This window comes from Typopeltis vanoorti, chromosome 10, assembly GCF_054136105.1.
Source record: "Typopeltis vanoorti isolate ZY-2024b chromosome 10, IOZ_Tvanoo_1.0, whole genome shotgun sequence".
Taxonomy (NCBI): Eukaryota; Metazoa; Arthropoda; class Arachnida; order Uropygi; family Thelyphonidae; genus Typopeltis; species Typopeltis vanoorti.
This window is the reverse complement of record NC_143558.1, coordinates 131,168,364-131,188,208: the sequence shown is the minus strand read 5'-3', so window position 1 is coordinate 131,188,208 and position 19,845 is coordinate 131,168,364. Positions and strand designations below refer to the sequence as shown.

At 37.2% G+C, this 19,845-nt stretch overlaps 1 protein-coding gene across 1 annotated transcript in view; it reads left to right on the top strand.

The window, feature by feature from the left end:
- The window catches only part of LOC150102798 (anoctamin-5-like), a 621,013-nt gene that overhangs the window by 498,418 nt on the left and 102,750 nt on the right, over positions 1-19,845 (top strand). The gene's annotated exons all lie outside the window — the stretch shown is intronic.

The window sequence follows — 19,845 nt, the reverse complement described above, 5'->3', positions numbered from 1 at the left end:
AAAGTTTATTTTTCACTTGGTTAGAGTATAATAAATTTAGTTAATCCTTTATCCAAGTGTGAGCAAACAAAGTTTGCGCCTGAAAGTATCTTCAGGACTGGGGTAAGGTGGTACAACACCAGGGCACTCCTTGCAAAGGTGGAGCAAGCTACCAACACTCCTATCTCAGTATCTCCCATAATGCAAAACACATCTCCTTGCAGATATGTCTAATGTTATGCATTAAGGGAAGGGCCACAACCCAGACTAGTTTCGACCTTTATTGAGGTCTCTTTAGTGGGAACCAGGCCCAAGTGGAGATACAAGGCAGAAGCATTAGCAGGTCGATAGGTAGAGATGACCTGCTAATGCTTCTGCCTGGTATCTACACTTGGGCCTGGTTCCCACTGAAGAGACCTCAATAAAGGTCGAAACTAGTCTGGGTTGTGGCCCTTCCCTTAATGCATAACATTAGACATATCCGCAAGGAGATGTGTTTTGCATTATGAGAGATACTGAGATAGGAGTGTTGGTAGCTTGCTCCACCTATGCAAGGAGTACCCTGGTGTTGTACCACCTTACCCCAGTCCTGAAGATACTTTCAGGTGCAAACTTTGTTTGGTCACACTTGGATAAAGGATTAAACTAAATTTATTAGACACTTCTTCTGTATGTCCATAGTAAGCCTGGTCACAAGAACAGGGCACTTTCATAAAACTCCTGGATGTGATAAAGAAGAGTATTTATCCCTAGGTGAACGGATGAGAGTTGCCAATTTGACATAACGTTTAAATACGTTGCATAGCTGATATTTATTGAGCACTCTAGATATCTTTTCAGATGTGCCTTAAATGTATGGGATAGTGGTCCCACTGTTATACCAAATTGTTGTTTTCACATACTGTGACAAACTGTTTTTGCTCTGAAGATGCTGGATATAATACCAGCGAAATATCAGCAAATAAGTTAATAAATACTATTATCATTTTGTGTTGGCATCAATACTGTAAAAATAAATAACATGCACTATGAGCACATAAGACTTTCCACATGTTTTAGTAGTACATTTATGAAGTAGTGATAGTCCTGAAAGATGTAATTATAAATTTTTTATCTAATCTTCTACTGGTTAGGAAAAAAAAAAGTGAGTATGTAATATTGATTGATGATGATGTGGCTAAGTGGAGGGAAGGTTCGAAGGGGGAAAAGAGAGACTTGACGCTATAACTTTGGTGATTATCGAAAGCTCTGTAATCAGTTTACATCATTATACGTGATAATAAGCTCAAAGTAGTAAAGAGATTGAAAAGTTTATTTTTCACTTGGTTAGAATATAATAAATTTAGTTTAATCCTTTATCCAAGTGTGAGCAAACAAAGTTTGCACCTGAAAGTATCTTCAGGACTGGGGTAAGTTTGTTTGCTCACACTTGGATAAAGGATTAAACTAAATTTATTATATTCTAACCAAGTGAAAAATAAACTTTCAACATCTTTCTCTAAATCCAGAGTAATTTAATAAAAAGGTGGCACACCGTTTGGCAACTCCTATAGGTAGAAATGACCTTGCTAATGCTTCTACCTGGTATCTCCACTTGGGCCTGGCTCCCACTGAAGAGACCTCAATAAAGGTCGAAACTAGTCTGGGTAGTGGCCCTTCCCTTAATGCATAACATTACACATATTCGCAAGGAAATGTATTTTGCATTGTGGGAGATACTGAGATAGGAGTGATGTTAGCTTCCTCCACCTTTGCAACGAGTTGCCCTGTGTTGTACCACCTTACCCCAGTCCTGAAGATACTTTCAGGCGTAAACTTTGTTTGCTCACACTTGGATAAAGGATTAAACTAAATTTATTATAGTGAAGAGATTGTCAGAGTACAGGATTAACATAGAACTGCATACCAAGAATCAGTAGATAAAGGTTAAATAGTGAAAATGACCACAGAAAGACTTCTTATGAGAAAAGCATAAAATGGCCATCAATACACTGATGACTCTTTCTTTTAAGGTTACATGGTGATTAGCATTCATATTTATTAATTTAGGGACACAAAACATACGTGTTGAAAAGATTATTTTACTGATTATTAATAAAATGACTTGACATTTCGACCCCTGTATTAAGGTCATCATCAGAAGGATACATGTGTATAGGAACCAAGCTGCATGCTGTTGCACTCTATGAAGGTAAATTAAATCTACGTTGTTAACTAATCTTTTTCTTAGCTTGACCTCTAGTGATAAAAAAAAAACCTACAATAAATTCTGCTAATGTCCTCACGTACTAAGATTCTTCTGGAATTGTACAGTTCAGGTTGCTATTGAATGTTCAGGGAAAAAAAAAACCCATTTCACTAAGTCTTCTTGTATTGAGATTTTTCTTTGTGGTTGCTATGAAATGAGTTATATCCAAGTTGAGCATTTCACATGCTTCTTTGAATTTCTGCTCGAACCAGGTTTTGGTGCGGTGTAGGGCCGGTTTTGTGTTGGGTGGTGATAAGAAGTTTTGTGTATGTACTGGCCTGTGTATGTAGGTTTGTGGTAGACTGAGAAAGAGAGACAGCCTGAAGGAAGATGTGTGATGAGTGTGTCTAGAAACGGAAGAGAGTTGCTTTTTTTCTATTTAAATGGTGAATTGGATGCGTTTGTGTTGTTTGTTCAGGTGGCTAAGGAATGTATTTAGTGCTTTACGGCCGTGGGGCCAAATGGCAAAAATATCGTCCACTTATCTGAGCGAAATTTTGGGCTTTAGGCACGCCGACTCTAGAGCTCGTTGCTCAAAGTCGTCCATATAAAAGTTTGCTATTTGGGGGGGGAGTGGTGAGCCCATGGCTGTACCCTCTTTTTGAAGGTAAAAATTGTTTTGGCACACAAAATACCCGGAGTGGAGTACATGGGCAAAGAGGGCCATGATGTCATGTGGAAATATGTTCTGTAAGAGCAAGATAGTATCATTGATCGGGACATTGGTGCAAAAGGGAAACTATGTCGAAGTTGACTAATTGATCTTGGTCATTGTGTGTAATGATTTTAATTTTGTTTATGAAATTTGTATTTTTTATGTAGGGAGGAGAATGACCTACCAATTCTTTGGGTGTGACTAATTTTTTGGCTAAGTGGTAATTCAGGCTGTCAATTCCTTCCACAATTGGACATAATGGTGTATCTGTTTTGTGTACTTTTGACAGGCCATAAATTCTGAGTGCATGGGCATACTGAGATATTAATTTTTTAATTGTTTCTTCCAGCCATGTGTTAACTGATTTAAGTAATTCAGTTGTTTTCTTTTTGTTGTGTTGCATGGGGTTGTAATTTACCATTTGGTAGGTGTTGTGGTACGATACCAAATGGTTAATTTTTTCTATGTTGGTTGTCCGATTTAAAACAACGGTGGCATTCCCTTTATCTGCTTTTGTGATAATAATGTCATGGTTATTTTTTAGGGATTTGAGGGCTAGTTTTTCTGCTTTGTTTAGGTTGCTGCTTAATTTTTTGTTTGAATTTAGTAAACAAGCAATTTCTATCCTTATTTTGTCAGCTAAATTGGCGGGGAGGGATCTTAAACCTCTCTCAATATGATAAATTATATCAAGTTTATTTACTGACCTCGGAGCAATGACATAGTTTAACCCTTTCTCCAACAGCGCGAATTCACCTTGGGTGAGATTGTAATCTGATTGGTTGATAACCAGGCAGTGGTCCGATGGTGGTTGGTTACTCCTAACTTCGTTTTTGAGTGATTGGCTGCTCCTTTTGTTATGGCATCGTAATTGTCTTGTGCTTTCCTGTAGTTTTAATGCTTGAAACTTTGTTCTCAATTCTTCTTTATTTTTGAGTAATAGGTGCTTGGTCGAGTCATCTGTGATCTTGTCCAAAATATCCTAAATTTCTGGATTAATATAACTGGATAGCTCAAATTTTAGTTGTAACACTTTGGCTTGGGTATATGCTAAGTTTTTTCGTGCCTCGTGGATCTGTTTCCTTAGTTAACAAAAAACAAAGATTTCAAGAATGCTATTGTCATACCATATGTTAGAGGCATTTCCAAAAAAATAGACAGAACGCTACACAAATGCAACATCAAAACCATCTTTAAACCCCCGACAAAATTAAATATAAAACCCCTACTCAGTTCTTCCAAGGATCCTTTGCCACACCTAACCCACCTAGAGGTTTACAAAATACACTGCACATGTTACATACCATGCATAGGGAAAACAGGGCGAACCATCCCAATCAGGAAGGATGAACACAAACGACACATTAAATACCTCCATTTTGGAAAAACCGGCCTTTCTGACCACACACTCCAAACATACCACAAAATTGATTGGAAAGGTATCAAGTCCCTACACCGCATCAAAACCTGGTTCAAGCAGAAATTCAAAGAAGCATGTGAAATGCTGAAACATAATCTGAATCTGAATAAAAATGATGGTCTAATCATTCCAAGAATGTGGAGGACCCATCTGCAACCTTCATAGCAACGACAAAGAAAAATCTCAATACAAGAAGACTTGGTGAAGTGTCCCCCCCCCCCCCTTAACATTCAATAGCAACCTGAACCGTTCAAATCCAGAGGATAATCGTAATATAACAATATGAACTGTACAATTCCAGAAGAATCTTAGTGCATGAGGACTTTAGCAGAGTTTATTGTAGTTTTTTTTTTTATCACTAGAGGTCAGGCTAAGAAAAAGATTAGTTAACAACATAGATTTAATTTACCTTTATAGAGTGCAACAGCACGTACCTTGGTTCCTATACACATGTATCCTTCTGATGATGAATTGCTCAATACAGGGGTCGAAACGTCAAGTTGCTTTATTAAGAATTAGTAAAATAATATTTTCAACATGTGTGTTTTGTGTCCCTAAATTCATAAATATGAATACACTGATGGATGAAGAATAAACAATGCAGACTAGAAACTAGCAAGCATAATAAGAAAAGAAAAACATCAATATGAAAAGAAAGCGCCTTTGGAGTGATGATAACTGAATAGTGATAGGTGATGTTGACAGTGGTAGATTAAAGCTGCAGATTATGCAGTAGATTATTTAATGAGCACTTAGTGTATTTGTTAGTGGTGATATTGTTATGCAATTGATAGGATTATTAGAATGACAAGAAGTGAATGAAGTGAAGGTGTATGAGGTGATAAGTAAGCATTGTTGTTAATGAGGCAGGCTGTAGGGCTGGTTGATCTATTGTTGCATAATTTTAGAAAATATATAAAGAATGGGTATTAAACTTGCGAAACTTTGAAACTTATGAAACTCTATTTCCATCTCCAGTTTGCAAACCTTCACCTACTTTTCCTGACACAAACCCCACTTGTGAAGTGGGGCTTATGCATATGTTCACTTCAGTATACTGTGTCAAAGAGTACTCAGCTTGGAATCTTCAGATTTTGACCTCCTTTAGCTGTAAATCTCTGATTCATATGCTGTCGCTACTGCTCTCCTAATGCCACCAGCAATTCTGAACTTTTACATTTCCTTTCCTTAAAGTAGATATCCCCATTCAACTTTACTAGCAGTGAGGTCATTTTCCTTGGAGACTTCAATATTCACAACATTGCTGGCTTTCCTATTCCAAGTACATAGATCAAGCAGATAGCCTGAAACATTTGCCATTACCAACAGCCTTAGGAAAATAGTACACATGCATACTAAATACCAGACAACCCCAACCACTCTCTGAATACCTTGGACCTCTTCCTCATAGTAACCCATCCATGTTAACTAAACTAAACTCTGAATTTAGTCTGTCATCTGGGCAGTTCAGACCACAATCTCATGCTGATCTCCTCTCCTTGGAACAGCACAAACACAATCATTCACATCCACAAATTATATAGCATTACAAAAATGCCAAGTGAGTTGATCTATGCAACTGCTCTGCGACATTTCCTTGGATGGATTAAAGCTTAATGCAACCGTATTTATTAAGATTTGGTTGATTTCTGAGAGCTTCTGCCGATTCTAAAAATAGCCTCTCTTTTTTGAATTTGCTGTGGTGGAGCATGGTGGTTTTTTTCCATGAGATCCTGTGGGTTATATCCAAGACATCTTCAGTGATTACAAAAAATTAATGTAACATCTACACAAATACCACACAATACTAAGCCCAACCATGTGGGTGACTCTAAAGTCCTATCTAGGTGGAGCGCCTTCTAAGGGCAGTTGTAGGTGGCCTGCAATGTAAGGTGGGATCTCTGATGATAAGTGTTTCCCAAATCTTAGGAAGCTTAATGCAACCGTATTTATTAAGATTTGGTTGATTTCTGAGAGCTTCTGCCGACTCTAAAAATAGCCTCTCTTTTTTGAATTTGCTGTGGTGGAGCATGGCGGTTTTTTCCACGAGATCCTGTGGGTTATATCCAAGACATGGTCAGCCAGGCCTGACTAACCATAGTCATGGTTGCAGATGTATGACTTGTGTTCCTCCAGGCAGATGGTTGCTGATCTGCCTGTCTGTCCAAAGTATGCCAGCTTGCAGGAACATGGTATATTATAAACTCCAGGCACTGAGAGAGGAGGGAGCTGATCTTTTGTAGAACGGATAAGGGTAGCAAGTTTGAGGTGGGGCTTAAATGCTGTGTGTAGGTTGCACTTTTTTTAAAATGTTGGCTATTTTTTCTGATGTGCCACGGATGTAGGGTATGGTGATGTCATTTCTAAACTCTTTCTGAAGAGAAGATTGGGGAATGGGGGGAAGAACTGATTTTTTTTTAATACTGTGATCACTGTAGCCATTGGAGAGGAAAGTGTTGTGTATGTGGTCAAGCTCAGTTGTAAGGGCAGTTCCATTGGAACAAAGATTGTGGGCTCTCTTGGTTAGAGTTTTAATAATGCTGTATTGTTGACAGGGGTGGTGGTGGGAGAGTTTTCCTTCACTGTCTCCCACCAGGTGGTGGGAAACAGTGAAGGAAAGTGTACCTAAGGTATCTGGGAAGGGTAATCAATTGTTTTATTCTTTTTCCATCGTAAACGGGATTCTTGAATGTAGGCTGTTGAAGTGACTGAGGAAGGAGTCTAATGTGTCTGGGCCATGAGGCCAAATACAGAACACATCATCTACATATCTTAGCCAGATAGAAGGTTTGAGAATGGCTGAGTCTGTGGCTCATTTTTCATCATCATCATCATCATCAAATTCCTGCCATATACCCTCAAGGGGTGTACAGGATATGACAGTACTATATGAAAAATTTACATCATTACTAACTTCCTATCTACAATTTTCCTCCAAATCAGTCTGTTACTTGTCAAGACTCCAACATTATCAGATCTTATATTTCTATCGTCTAAGGCACTTTGTACCGTATCAATCCACCTATATCTTGGTCTTCCTCTGGGTCGTTTTCCTGCCAACCTGACAGAGAACACTTGTTTTGCTAATCTTTCCTCTCCCATTCTATTTAAGTGACCATACCACCTGAGATTAGCTCTGCTAACGCATTCCTGGATGCTGACAATGTCAAGTTATTTCCTAATATCCTCATTTTTAATATGATATTGCCATTGATGCCATCTGTTCACGCCTCTAATCTTTCTCAGGACTCTCATATCTGCGGTCTATAGTCTTTGGTCAAGTGTTTTACTTCTGACCCAGCTCTCGGATCCATAAGTTAAAACGGGTTTGAACACTGTCTTGTATACAGCTAATTTAGTGTTCCGACTACTTTCTCTCTTATTCCATATGAATTTATTCATTTGACTTCCCACCATACCAGCTTTGCTGATTGTGTTGTCGATTTCTATATTTAATTTACCATCTTCAGTAAAAATCATGCCTAAGTAACTGAAATGTTTTACTTGTTCCACAGGTTCTCCATTCACAACACAGTTGACATTTTCAATGATTCTGCCTATTTTCATTGTCTTTGTCTTTTTATTGCTGACCTTCATACCATATCTATTACAACAGCTATTCAATTTAGTCAGAGAATCTTGCAGACTTGTAGCGGATTTATTTAGAAGTATAACATCATCCGCATAAAGCAAAGAGCTGACATTAACATCTTCGATTTTGATATCAGGTTTAATACCACTTTCCTTCATAATGTGATCCATATAGATATGGATAACAGAGGGGATAATGTACATCCTTGTCTCACACCAGATTTAACATTAAACCATCTTCCTGTACTTCCTTCAATTCTAACTGCTGACTTACAACTCAAATAAAGACTAAGTATTGCTTGATATAATGCCCCATCGACACCATATAACTGCAGCGTATTGAATAGCTTCTCTCTTGGCACCTTGTCATATGAATTTTCCAAATCGACAAAACTTAAATACAGATCTTTGTTATATTCCCATGCTTTCTCGACTATTTGTCGTAAAGTGAAGATCTGATCCTGACAGCCTCTATTTGGCCTGAATCCAGCTTGTTCTTCACCAAACTTTTCTTCCACAATTCTTCTCAACCGTTTCTCAAGTATACTTGCATAGATCTTGCTAGGAACACTCAGTAGGGAAATACCTCTGTAATTCTCACATGCAGTTTTATTTCCCTTTTTATATATGGGTACTATGAGAGCTCTACTCCAATCATCGGGAATTCGTCCCTCAGTCCAGGCTTTCTGAACTATGCAGTGCAGCCACTGTAAGACTTTTATACCACCATACTTCACCATTTCTGGTCGAATATCATCTACTCCTGCTGCCTTTCCACATTTCAAGCCTTTGATGGCGTTTTCTACTTCAAGTATGGATATGTATTCCTGACTGCATGCCTGGTCAGTGTTTTTTATCACTGTGCTGTCATCACTGCTTGTTTCATTTAGCAGTTTTTCAAAGTAATTACTCCATACTTCAAGGATATCTTTTTCTCCTGTTTTCATGTCACCTTTATCATCTCTAACTCCTTTTACAGCACTCTTTCCTCCATTCCTAAGCTTCTTCAACAACCTCCAGAATATTTTGCCACCTTCTTGATATTTATTTTCTATATTCTTGCCAAAGTCCTCCCATGACTTTTGTTTAGCTAGTTTTACACACTGTTTAGCTTTCTTACATTTGTCTCTGTATTCTGTAAGAGTAAAAGCTGATTTATTTGCCAGGAACTTTTGATATGCTTTCTTCTTTTCCTTCACTGCCTCTTTAACTTCCTGTGTCCACCAGGGAGTTCTGATTTTTTTATCTTTGCACACAACCTCACCACATACCTCTCTGGCAGAATCAATCAATGTTTTCTTCAGAGTTTGCCACTGAATCTCCAAGGTTTGATTCCTGTTCTCAAACTCTTTCATTTTCTTTTCAATAATCTTTCTGTATTTTAGTCTACAGTTCACATCTGAGAGCTGCTCAACTTTTATTCGCTTTAAAACTTTCTTACATGTTATTCTTTTCAATATGAAATTCAATTTTATCCTGCTTAAGACTAAATAGTGATCACTTCCAATTTCAAATCCTCTGTACACTCTGGTGTCCTGCACCAGGGAGAAAACATCACTATCAACAATAACATAGTCAATGAGACTTTTCTTATTCCTAGCCTCTTCTCTCCATGTGAATTTGTGCACATTTTTATGTTGGAAAATGGTGTTACTAATAACCAGTCCATGTCCTGAGCAGAAATCCAACAGATATTTGGCATTATTATTAGCTCATTTTTCAAAATCTTCCATATAAAAATTGCCGAGAGGGGGGGGGGAAACCTATGGCAGTTCCCTCCATCTGCTTGTTGATTTTATTCTTCCAAGAAAAATAACCAGAAATGATGGCAAAGGAAGAGAGATTTAAGATGTCAGAAAGAAAAACGTTTACTAACAGTGTTAAGGTGTCAATTAAGGGAATATTGGTAAACAATGAAGAGATGTCAAAGCTTACCAATATGTCTCTGTTATTTAAGGTTAGATTTTCTATTAGAGTTTTAAAATCCGTAGATTTTTTATATAGGAACTGGAATGTCCAGTGAGGGGGGGCCAGAGAGTTGGCCAGATGTTTTGACATTTGTAGCAAGGTGCGTTGGTGGCATTTACTATAGGTCTTAGTGTGGAATTGGTTTTGTGGACTTTTGGTGAACCTTATATACGGGGGAGGAGACAGAAAGTTTTGAGTTTTTTCATAATGCCATGAAGATACTTTTTTTAAGTAAGTTTTTTAATTTTTTAACTTGTGGGGTTGTGTTCTAGTGGGATGTAGGTAGAGCGATCGCTGAGGATAATCTCCATTTTTAGATTGTATTCCATGGCATTAAGAACGACTGTGGCATTACCCTTATCCGCTCTGGTGATGACGATAGTATTTTCTATCCGTAATTTCTTAACAGGAGGGCGTTGACCAGATGATAAATTACTTTTTGGAGGCAAAGACTGGGCAAGGATGTTGGCAGCATCAAGCCTGATGTTATTTGCTATCTCCGGCGCTAAGTGACAGATCCCGCGTTTGATATTTAACATCACATCAAGCACTGATACTTCTTTCATTGCAACTGCAAAATTGTGGCCGAGGCTTAGGGGCACTGATGACATTGTCGTTGAGCCTTTTGGAAGAAAAATTAACTACTGTCTAGAGCGGTTGAATTTGCAGTTGTGGTTTGGATTTACACAGATTGTTATACTTTTTGATGTGTTTATTTTTTATTTTTTAAAATTCTTTCTGTGCAGAAGCTTCTGGGAAGCCAGGGAGAATGGACCAAAGCTCAGGCTTAAGTAAGCGGAGAGCCCTGATTGTACAAATAGCGGCGATTTGTTGCTGCAGCAGTGCAAACCTGGTGCGGTTATATATGCGGAGGGCTTTTTTGGAACGAAAGTTTATCTTTAGTTTAACACAGTAGGGTATCACTCTTGTATCCTGACATCTTTTTAAAAAGGGCCAGCCTGTTTAGTTGCCTAGATTTTCGTAGTTTCAACTTACCTTATTGTCTGGATTTGCGTGCTATTCTTTCTCCATGAATGAATGAATAGAATCTGTGTGTAGAGGCTTAAGTGCTGTGAGGACATCATGTTGGAGGCATAATGGATTGTATACAGCACTCAGAAAGGATTAAAACAATGTAATACTTCCTATATTTCGTCTCAGTCACTATCACATCTTCAGGGATTACAAAAAAACTAATGTAACATCTACACAAATACCACACAATACTAAGCCCAACCACATGGGTGAAACTGAAGTCCTATCCAGCTTTGCACTACTGCGGGAACAAATCGCCACTACTCGTGCCATCCTCTCTGAGACTAACGCCATCATTGGCTTCTTACAATCGGAGCTCTCTGCTGTACTTAACCCTGAGCTTTGGTGCCGGTGCTTGATGTAATGTTTAACCATACTACCGGCCAGGACATATATATACATCCATGTTACCATGGATGCGGAGTGCATATTAAAATTGTAATACTATTGACATTACATTGAAATATATGATGGATACGAAGCATAGGAGGATGCGTATTTGATCCATAATGGCCGGTAAGGTGGTTAATATTCAATGCGGGATCTGTCACTTAGTGCTGGAGATAGCAAATAACATTAGACTTGACGTCGCCAACATCCTCACCCAGTCTTCGCCTCCAAAAAATAATTTATTGTCCAGCCAAAGCACTGCTCTCATGAAATACAGAAAGAAAAAAGTATCATCATCAGCAGAGCGGATGAGGATAAAGCCATGGAATACTAATCTTAATGCCATGGAATACAATCAGAAAATGGAGGTTATCATCCGAGATCACTCTACCTAGATCCCACTAGAACACGACCCACAAAAACACAAGTTAAAAAATGAAAAAACTTACTTAAAAAAGTATCTTCCTGGCCTTCGGACATTACGAAAAAACTCAAACCTTTCTGTTTCCTTTCCCCCCGAATATACAGTTTACCAAAAATCCACAAACCCAATTCCTCACTAATACCTATAGTAGATACCACCAATGCACCTTGCTACAAACTGTCAAAACAGCTGGCCAACTCTCTAACCCCCTCACTGGACTTTCCAATTCCTATAAGAAAAATCTACCCATTTTAAAACCCTACTAGAAAATCTAACCTTAAATAACACAGACATATTGGTAAGCTTTGACATCTCCTCATTGTTTACCAATATTCCCTTAATTGATACCTTAACACTCTTAGAAAACGTTTTTCCTGCTGACATCTTTGATTTCTTTTCCTTTGCCATCAATTCTGGTTATTTTTCTTGGAAGAACAAAATCTACAAGCAGATAGAGGGAACTGCCATGGGTTTTCTCCCCCCTCTGCCAATTTTTATATGGAAAATTTTGAAAAACGATCCATAGACTCAGCCCCTCTGGAACCTTGTATTTGGCTAAGATATGTAGATGATGTATTCTGTATTTGGCCTCATGGCCCAAATACATTAAACTCCTTCCTCAGTCACTTCAACTGCCTACACCCAAGAATCCAGTTTACGATGGAAAAAGAAAAAAACAATTGTTTAGCCTTCCTAGACACTTTAGTAACACTCCTTCCTAACGGTACACTTTCCTTCACTGTATATAGAAAATCTATGCATACAGGCAGATACATTCACAAACTCTCCCATCACCACCCCGCTCAACAATATGGCATTATTAAAACTCTAACCAAGATAGCCCACAATCTTGTGGGCTATCTTGGTTAGAGTTTTACTAATGGCGCTCCACCTAGATAGGACTTTAGAGTCACCCATGTGGTTGGGCTTAGTATTGTGTGGTATTTGTGTATATGTTACGTTAGTTTTTTGTAATCCCTGAAGATGTCTCAATGACTGAGATGAAATATATAGAAAGTATTAAATTTAGTTTTAATGCTTTCTGAGTGTTGTATACAATCCCACGCCTCCAACATCATTGAATATTGCTCTCACATCTGAGTTAGTTTCCCTAAGATACTGGACACTCTGTACAGAAAAGGACGATCCGACTGATTAATAATTCCTAATGCACTCTCACCTCAAAAATGCTGGACTCTGTACTGAAAAGGACAATCCTTAATACTCTCTCACTAATACACTTCACTCATTTTTACACAGGCATTCCTTGTGAAAGTGAGTGAAATTTTGTGAAAGTTGTGTTTCCTCTGCTTGCATCTTTTACAAATACTTCTACTGGATGAGAGATAGATGTAGAAAGTTTTTTACCTTGGGTATAATATATGTTAAAGATACCAAGTTATTTTAAATATAAACCTGTTTTTTTACTTCATTTCCCAAGTAAGCAAACAGAAAGTCAGTCAATTTTGCACCTGCAAGTGTTGCAAGTCTAGCTGACCCTGCACGCAGTGCAAGTCCAAGGCAACTCGTGGTAAAGGTAGAATAAGCTCTGATCACTATTCTTAATATTTTCCCTTAATGCAAAGCACATCTCCTGGAGATGTATGATGCTATTTATTAAAGGTAAGGGGCCACTACCTAGACCAGTTTCGATCTTTATTGAGGTCTCATCATAGCATCATACATCTCCAGGAGATGTGCTTTGCATTAAGGGTAAATATTAAGAATAGTGATCAGAGCTTGTTCTACCTTTACCACGAGTTACCTTGGACTTGTATTACGTTCAGGGTCAGCTAGACTTGCAAGCACTTGCAGGCGCAAACTTGACTGACTTGTCTGTTTCCTTACTTGGGAAATGGAGTAAAAATCCAGGTTTATATTTAAAATAACTTGTTATCTTTAACATATATTATACCCAAGGTAAAAAACTTTCTACATCTATCTCTCATCCTGAGAATTTTATTTAATAAGGTCAAAGCACCTTATGGTAACTTGTGTTGGTAAAATATTTATAAGCTCTATATTACTTAAAACTTAGTATTTCTTAGCCTGGCTCCAACTGTTGAGACCTCAATAAAGGTCGAAACCGGTTTGGGTAGTGGCCCCTTGCCTTCAATACATAGCATCATACATCTCCTCCAGGAGATGTGCTTTGTATTAAGGGTAAATATTAAGAATAGTGATCAGAGCTTATTCTACCTTTACCATGAGTTACCTTGGACTTGCAATACGTGCAGGGTCAGCTAGACTTGCAACACTTGCAGGCGCAAACTTGACTGACTTGTCTGTTTGCTTACTTGGGAAATGGAGTAAAAAACCAGGTTTATATTTAAAATAACATGGTATCTTTAACAAATACTTCTACTGCTCATCAGAATTACTATTAATAATATTCCTACTCTTTGTCAAATCGATTCAAATACATGCAGCAAGTAATGAACACTACCTCATCTCACACTGCATTTTCAAACTCTCTGAATGAATTTTGCCTCCTTTTCATTCATCCCTTCTGTTGCTGCCATCTTAAACAGTCAGCCATCTTATATGCTTCTGATTAATGAATACAATCCACATATCTTCAATGTAAATGGGGAACTAGTTCCTTCTTGGTCATCCTTGATAATAGTGAACTATAGGGTGAGCAAGCTCTAATGTGATCCCCCGTTCAAAAAATATATTTTATTTGTTTATCAGGAAGGTTCTCAAAGGAGTAAGAGTGGAATCAAAATAGTGGAATAAAAACCACTGTACATGATGAGTGTTAAGACAAAGGTTTCTAGTCATGAAAAAGTTTGTATATCTTCAGTTGTTGTTAAGGTATACTGTGAAGTCATTTGAGTAGTTTGCTTATACTCTATGATAAAGTGGCAAATGTGATGGAGAACAACAACAACAACACCTCATATATAGTACAGAATCCTCACAGGCTGCCTGGCTTGAGAAGACAAATTACATGGGAAGATATTAATGAGTTTAATGTTGGTAAATGCAAGGTTATCAACTGAACATTTTGAACACCTTGCGACTGAATAATAATATCATTGCGATACAATGGATGATGACGCTGGAAATCTAGAGATAATGGTGGACAGTGTCCACTATTAAGCAGTCCACATTGCTAAGGTGGTTATGTCATTCACATTGAATAACTGCAATATTGAAAAAACATTAACTTGTATGAATACGAGGACATTAACATATGTGAATAAACAAGTTATTCTACAACTTAACAAAGCTTTGATATCATTTTTTAAGAGATAATACTGCCATAAGGTTTCTTCGATTCATATAAAAACACAGGAAAATAACCAAATAATGTTTATTTTTCAAATGCCATATATTTCAGCTTGAAAATCACAGGCCAACATCAGTGGCAATATTAGTTAACAGAATAAAATAGTTAGTAGAATGTGAACAATGGATTGATTTGAAACAGTAAGAGCTGTTTTATGTTATATATAAAACTGAGGAAACACAGTATTACTCAGGTTTATTAATAATAAAAATAACTTTGATGTATGAATCGAATAAGACTCTTGAAGTTGAAAGTTTATTTTTCACTTGGTTAGAATATAATAAATTTAGTTTAATCCTTTATCCAAGTGTGAGCAAACAAAGTTTGTGCCTGAAAGTATCTTCAGGACTGGGTTAAGGTAGTGCAACACCAGGACGACGCCTTGCAAAGGTGGAGCAAGCTACTAACACTCCTATTTCAGTATCTCCCATAATGCAAAACACATCTCCTTGCGGATATGTCTAATGTGTTTCTTTGTGTTTCCTAGGAGGGACCTTCCTCGATGAGTCTTGATAGACTTGTTTCTTAATAATATGGAGGTAAGAAATGTTTTCAGTGGCTGCACTGCATAATTCAAATGGTCTGGTCAGAAGCTCTGATTCCAGATGATTCCCATAGAACCCTCATAATTCCCATCTTTAAAAAAAATATTTAGGAAAAAAAATAAGCTGAATGTGAGAATTACAGAGGAATTTTTCTTAATAAATGTTCCAGTTCACATGGAGAGAAGACACAAGAAATAAGAAAAGCTTCATTGACTGTATCATTGTTGATATCATAAGGCTGGTTCAGGATACAAGGGCGAACAGGGGATTCGAAATTAGAAGTGACCATTACTTAGTACTAAGTAGGATAAAAATCAACATCACATTGAAAAGAACAGTATGTAAAAAAGTTTTAAAGAGAATTAATGTTGAGCAACTTTTACAGGTAAACTGTAGACTCAACTTTTACAGGTAAACTGTAGACTCAACTTTGCAGCATTTTAAAAACGAGAACCAAAACTTGGGGTCTCATTGGCAAATTCTGAAGAAGACTTTGATTGAATCAGCTAGGGAGGCTTTTCTATCCTTGTCTACAAGGATAGAAAAATAAGAACCTATGGTGGACACAAGAAGTTAAAGAAGCACTCGTTGAAAAGAAGAAAGCATAGCAAAAGTTCCTAGCAAATAAGTCAGCAGATGGCCTAAAAGAATACAGAGAAAAACGTAAGTGAGCTAAGCTATGTGTAAAGGTATCTTAACAAATGTCATGGGAAGATTTTGGTAAGTGGATGAGTATGGAAAATAAATATCAGGAAGGTGGCAAAATGTTCTTGAGGCTATTGAAGAAAGAAGAAAATTTACTGTAAAAGGAATCAAAGATGATAATAGCACCATGAATACTGAAGATAGGGATATCCTAGATGTCTGCAGAAATCACTTTGAAAGACTTTTAAATGAACCACGCAGTGATAGAACCATACAAGAAAATTTTCAAGAGGATTGCAAAGAGGAGTACATATCAATACTTGAAGTAGAAAAAGCCATCAACAACTTGAAATGTCAAAAGGCAGCTGGAGTAGTGTCTGGAGCCAATTATTAGTATATAGTGTATATATAAAATCATTCAGAATATAAAATATTCTTAGCACACCCATATTACAAATATACTCCAGGTTTACAAATGAACTTTTTGTGGGTGTGAGCCACCACAAAAAAAAAGAAAATAAACATATTGAAAGAACTCTCTAGAATTTGGGAGTTGCTTTTGCCCCATCATCTAGTTTCCTCTTATAATTAGTGATGAACTATTTACTTATGCTATAATTTATTCTATTTACTGCCAATCGTCTTGCTGATCATCTTTTCATTATATTCGCTCCGTAACTTTATCTGCAACTTCTGCTTAATGATGTGTATTGGCTACCTAACACTTATCTGATTAATTTTTCTAACTCTGGGTTTACAGTCTAATACTGCTTTCTTGAAATATCCCTTTACCATTTCTCATGCACTGCTACTATTTTTCTCCTCTAAATTTATAATGCTATATCACTGCACTAAGCTGGAACGCTGTTCGTCATAGTAACCTGCTTGTAATTTCTTATATACTTCTTCTTAACAGAAAATTGTTCATGTCTTTCAATCTCCCATGTAAAGATTTGCATACTTGCTCTCCCGAATCAGAAGCAGTGGGGTTTATCTTTCTTATTTTAAAGTTTTCTGATGTTATCACCAGATCCAGCATTCTTGAACCTTGAGTCCCTGTGAGAAGTTCTGCACCCATTGTGCTGATTTGCCAGTGCATGTTAAAGATACCAAGCTATTTTAAACCTGGTTTTACTCCATTTCCCAAGTAAGCAAACAGACAAACAAGTCAAGTTTGTGCCTGCAAGTGTTGCAAGTCTAGCTGACCCTGCACATAGTGCAAGACCAAGGCAACTCATGGTAAAAGTAGAATAAGCTCTGATCACTAATCTTAATATTTACCCATAATGCAAAGCACATCTCCTGGAGGAGATATATGATGCTTTGTATTAAAGGCAAGGGGCAACTACCCAGACCGGTTTCGACCTTTATTGAGGTCTCATCAGTGGGAGGCAGGCTAGAAATACCAAGATTTTAGTAACAGAGCTTATAAGTATTTTACCAGAACAAGTTACCATAAGGTGTTTTAACCTTATTAAATAAAAATCTCAAGAGGAGATATAAATGTAGAAAGTATTTTACCTTGGGTATAATAAATGTTAAAGATACCAAGCTATTTTAAACCTGGTTTTACTCCATTTCCCAACTAAGCAAACAGACAAACAAGTCAAGTTTAATACAAAGCATCATACATCTCCTCCAGGAGATGTGCATTGCATTATGGGTAAATATTAAGATTAGTGATCACAGTTTATTCTACTTTTACCATGCGTTGCCTTGGTCTTGCACTACGTGCAGGGTCAGCTACACTTGCAACACTTGCAACACTTGCAGGCCAAGTAAGCAAACAGACTTGTTTGTCTGTTTGCTTACTTGGGAAATGGAGTAAAGCCAGGTTTAAAATAGCTTGGTATCTTTAACATTTATTATACCCAAGGTAAAATACTTGCCAGTGCATGTTAACCACATTCTCATATATATATTCTAGCCTATAGCAGCAACAAGCTATGTATTTGATTGTTGTGGCCTCTAGATAGTTTTGAATAAACTACTATCTGCATTTCTCTCCATCTAATGTACTCCTATTCTTTGTGGCTTCATGTCTTCTGCTTTTTTTAGCAAAGCCCATCCTGTTTCCGTACTCTCTTACTATATCCCTTTCTTCTATGTCTACATCATCCACTATAAACTAAGTCTTACTAATACCTGTAGCTTTTGGCCAAGTTAAATAAACCACTGTCAAAAACTCCTTATTCTGAATTCTTCTGGCATTAGTAAATGGCAACTCTTCCTTTTCATCCTGCATCCTATCTCCAACCTTGTGTTGATTATCTCATTTAAGTTCAGAACCTGAGCAGCTACAGTCAGCTTCATAGGATCATTCTCCTACTCACTTACACCTAGGATGTTTACATCTAATCTTGCCTGCATTTTCTCTAAATACTCTAGTTTCCCTCACTCTGCACTTCTGAATTCTCATTGAAGAATATCTTATGAAGAAATCAAAGCAAATCCATTCAAGTGTAGACCATCTACCTTATATAATTCTCTTTTCTATCAAATTCACTCTACACAACCACACCATTCTTCTTCCACAACATACACATTCACTCATTCGAAATCATGGCCCTCCTTATTGCCTTGTCTCCGTCATACTATCTCAGCAGACTCACAATCTTTACTTACTTGCTCCTGTTATTCTCTTGTACCAGCAACTTTTCTTATCCTCGTGCTTACCACACTTGTTTCCGTATGTACCTACTGAAAATCATCTTTTTCACTTTTCTTTTGCATCATCATAGCTTTGTTACAGGGAAACATGTTTTTTTGTCATTCTTTCCTCAGGCATCTGTTATTATAGAGTATCCATAGAGAATTCTGTCTTTATCCTTCTTCTTTCACTTCACTTGTTATACTCCACTTTCTCTTCTCATGCATCTTTCTCTCTCTCTTTTTTTTGTTTCTCATACAGGAGTAGCAGGGTTTTTTATCCCCTGAAAATTCGGTTTTTCATTCCACATACTGACAAATTGGCCTTCAGGACACTCACAAATTACAGACAAAAAAAATCTTAGTGGTAGTGGCAGACAGTAGATGCTGTTGATTGAGATAGATGGAAGTGGTGGAGGTAGAGAGTTGTAGAGTAGGCGGCATCCCTTGATGAGTCTTTGGGATCGTCGGAGGTGTCATAAAATAATAATAAAATTATTCTTCTGTTATTCCTTTCATCAGACATTTCTTAAACCATTCATCTCACTTTTTTTTCTCCTGTGAAGGATTCCACTGAAGTCTTTTCTTGCATGCGGCCCTTTTCTTTATTTTCCATCACTTCATTCTTGCTATCACTCATATTGCATGCATCCTCTTGTTTCCACTATTTTACTTACAATAATCTCACTGATCACATTTGATGATCACTGGTATAGCCTAGTTGCTTTTCCATAATCTAAGCAATTAACCAACTAATCTAGTGACCAGCCAAGTTTTTATCCTTTCTACTAATTTATTTTCTGTCCATATTTGCTACAGTTTATATATTGCTATATTATATTTTTACTTCTCATGGAATTATTTTTTATCAATTGCATTAATAAAATTAAACGATACCATGACTTTTTTTTATATCAAACTCTGTGATAATATTTCATAAAATCAAAACAAATTGCAAAGATAAAACTTACATTAACAAAGTCATGTTTTTCCCTCCAGGA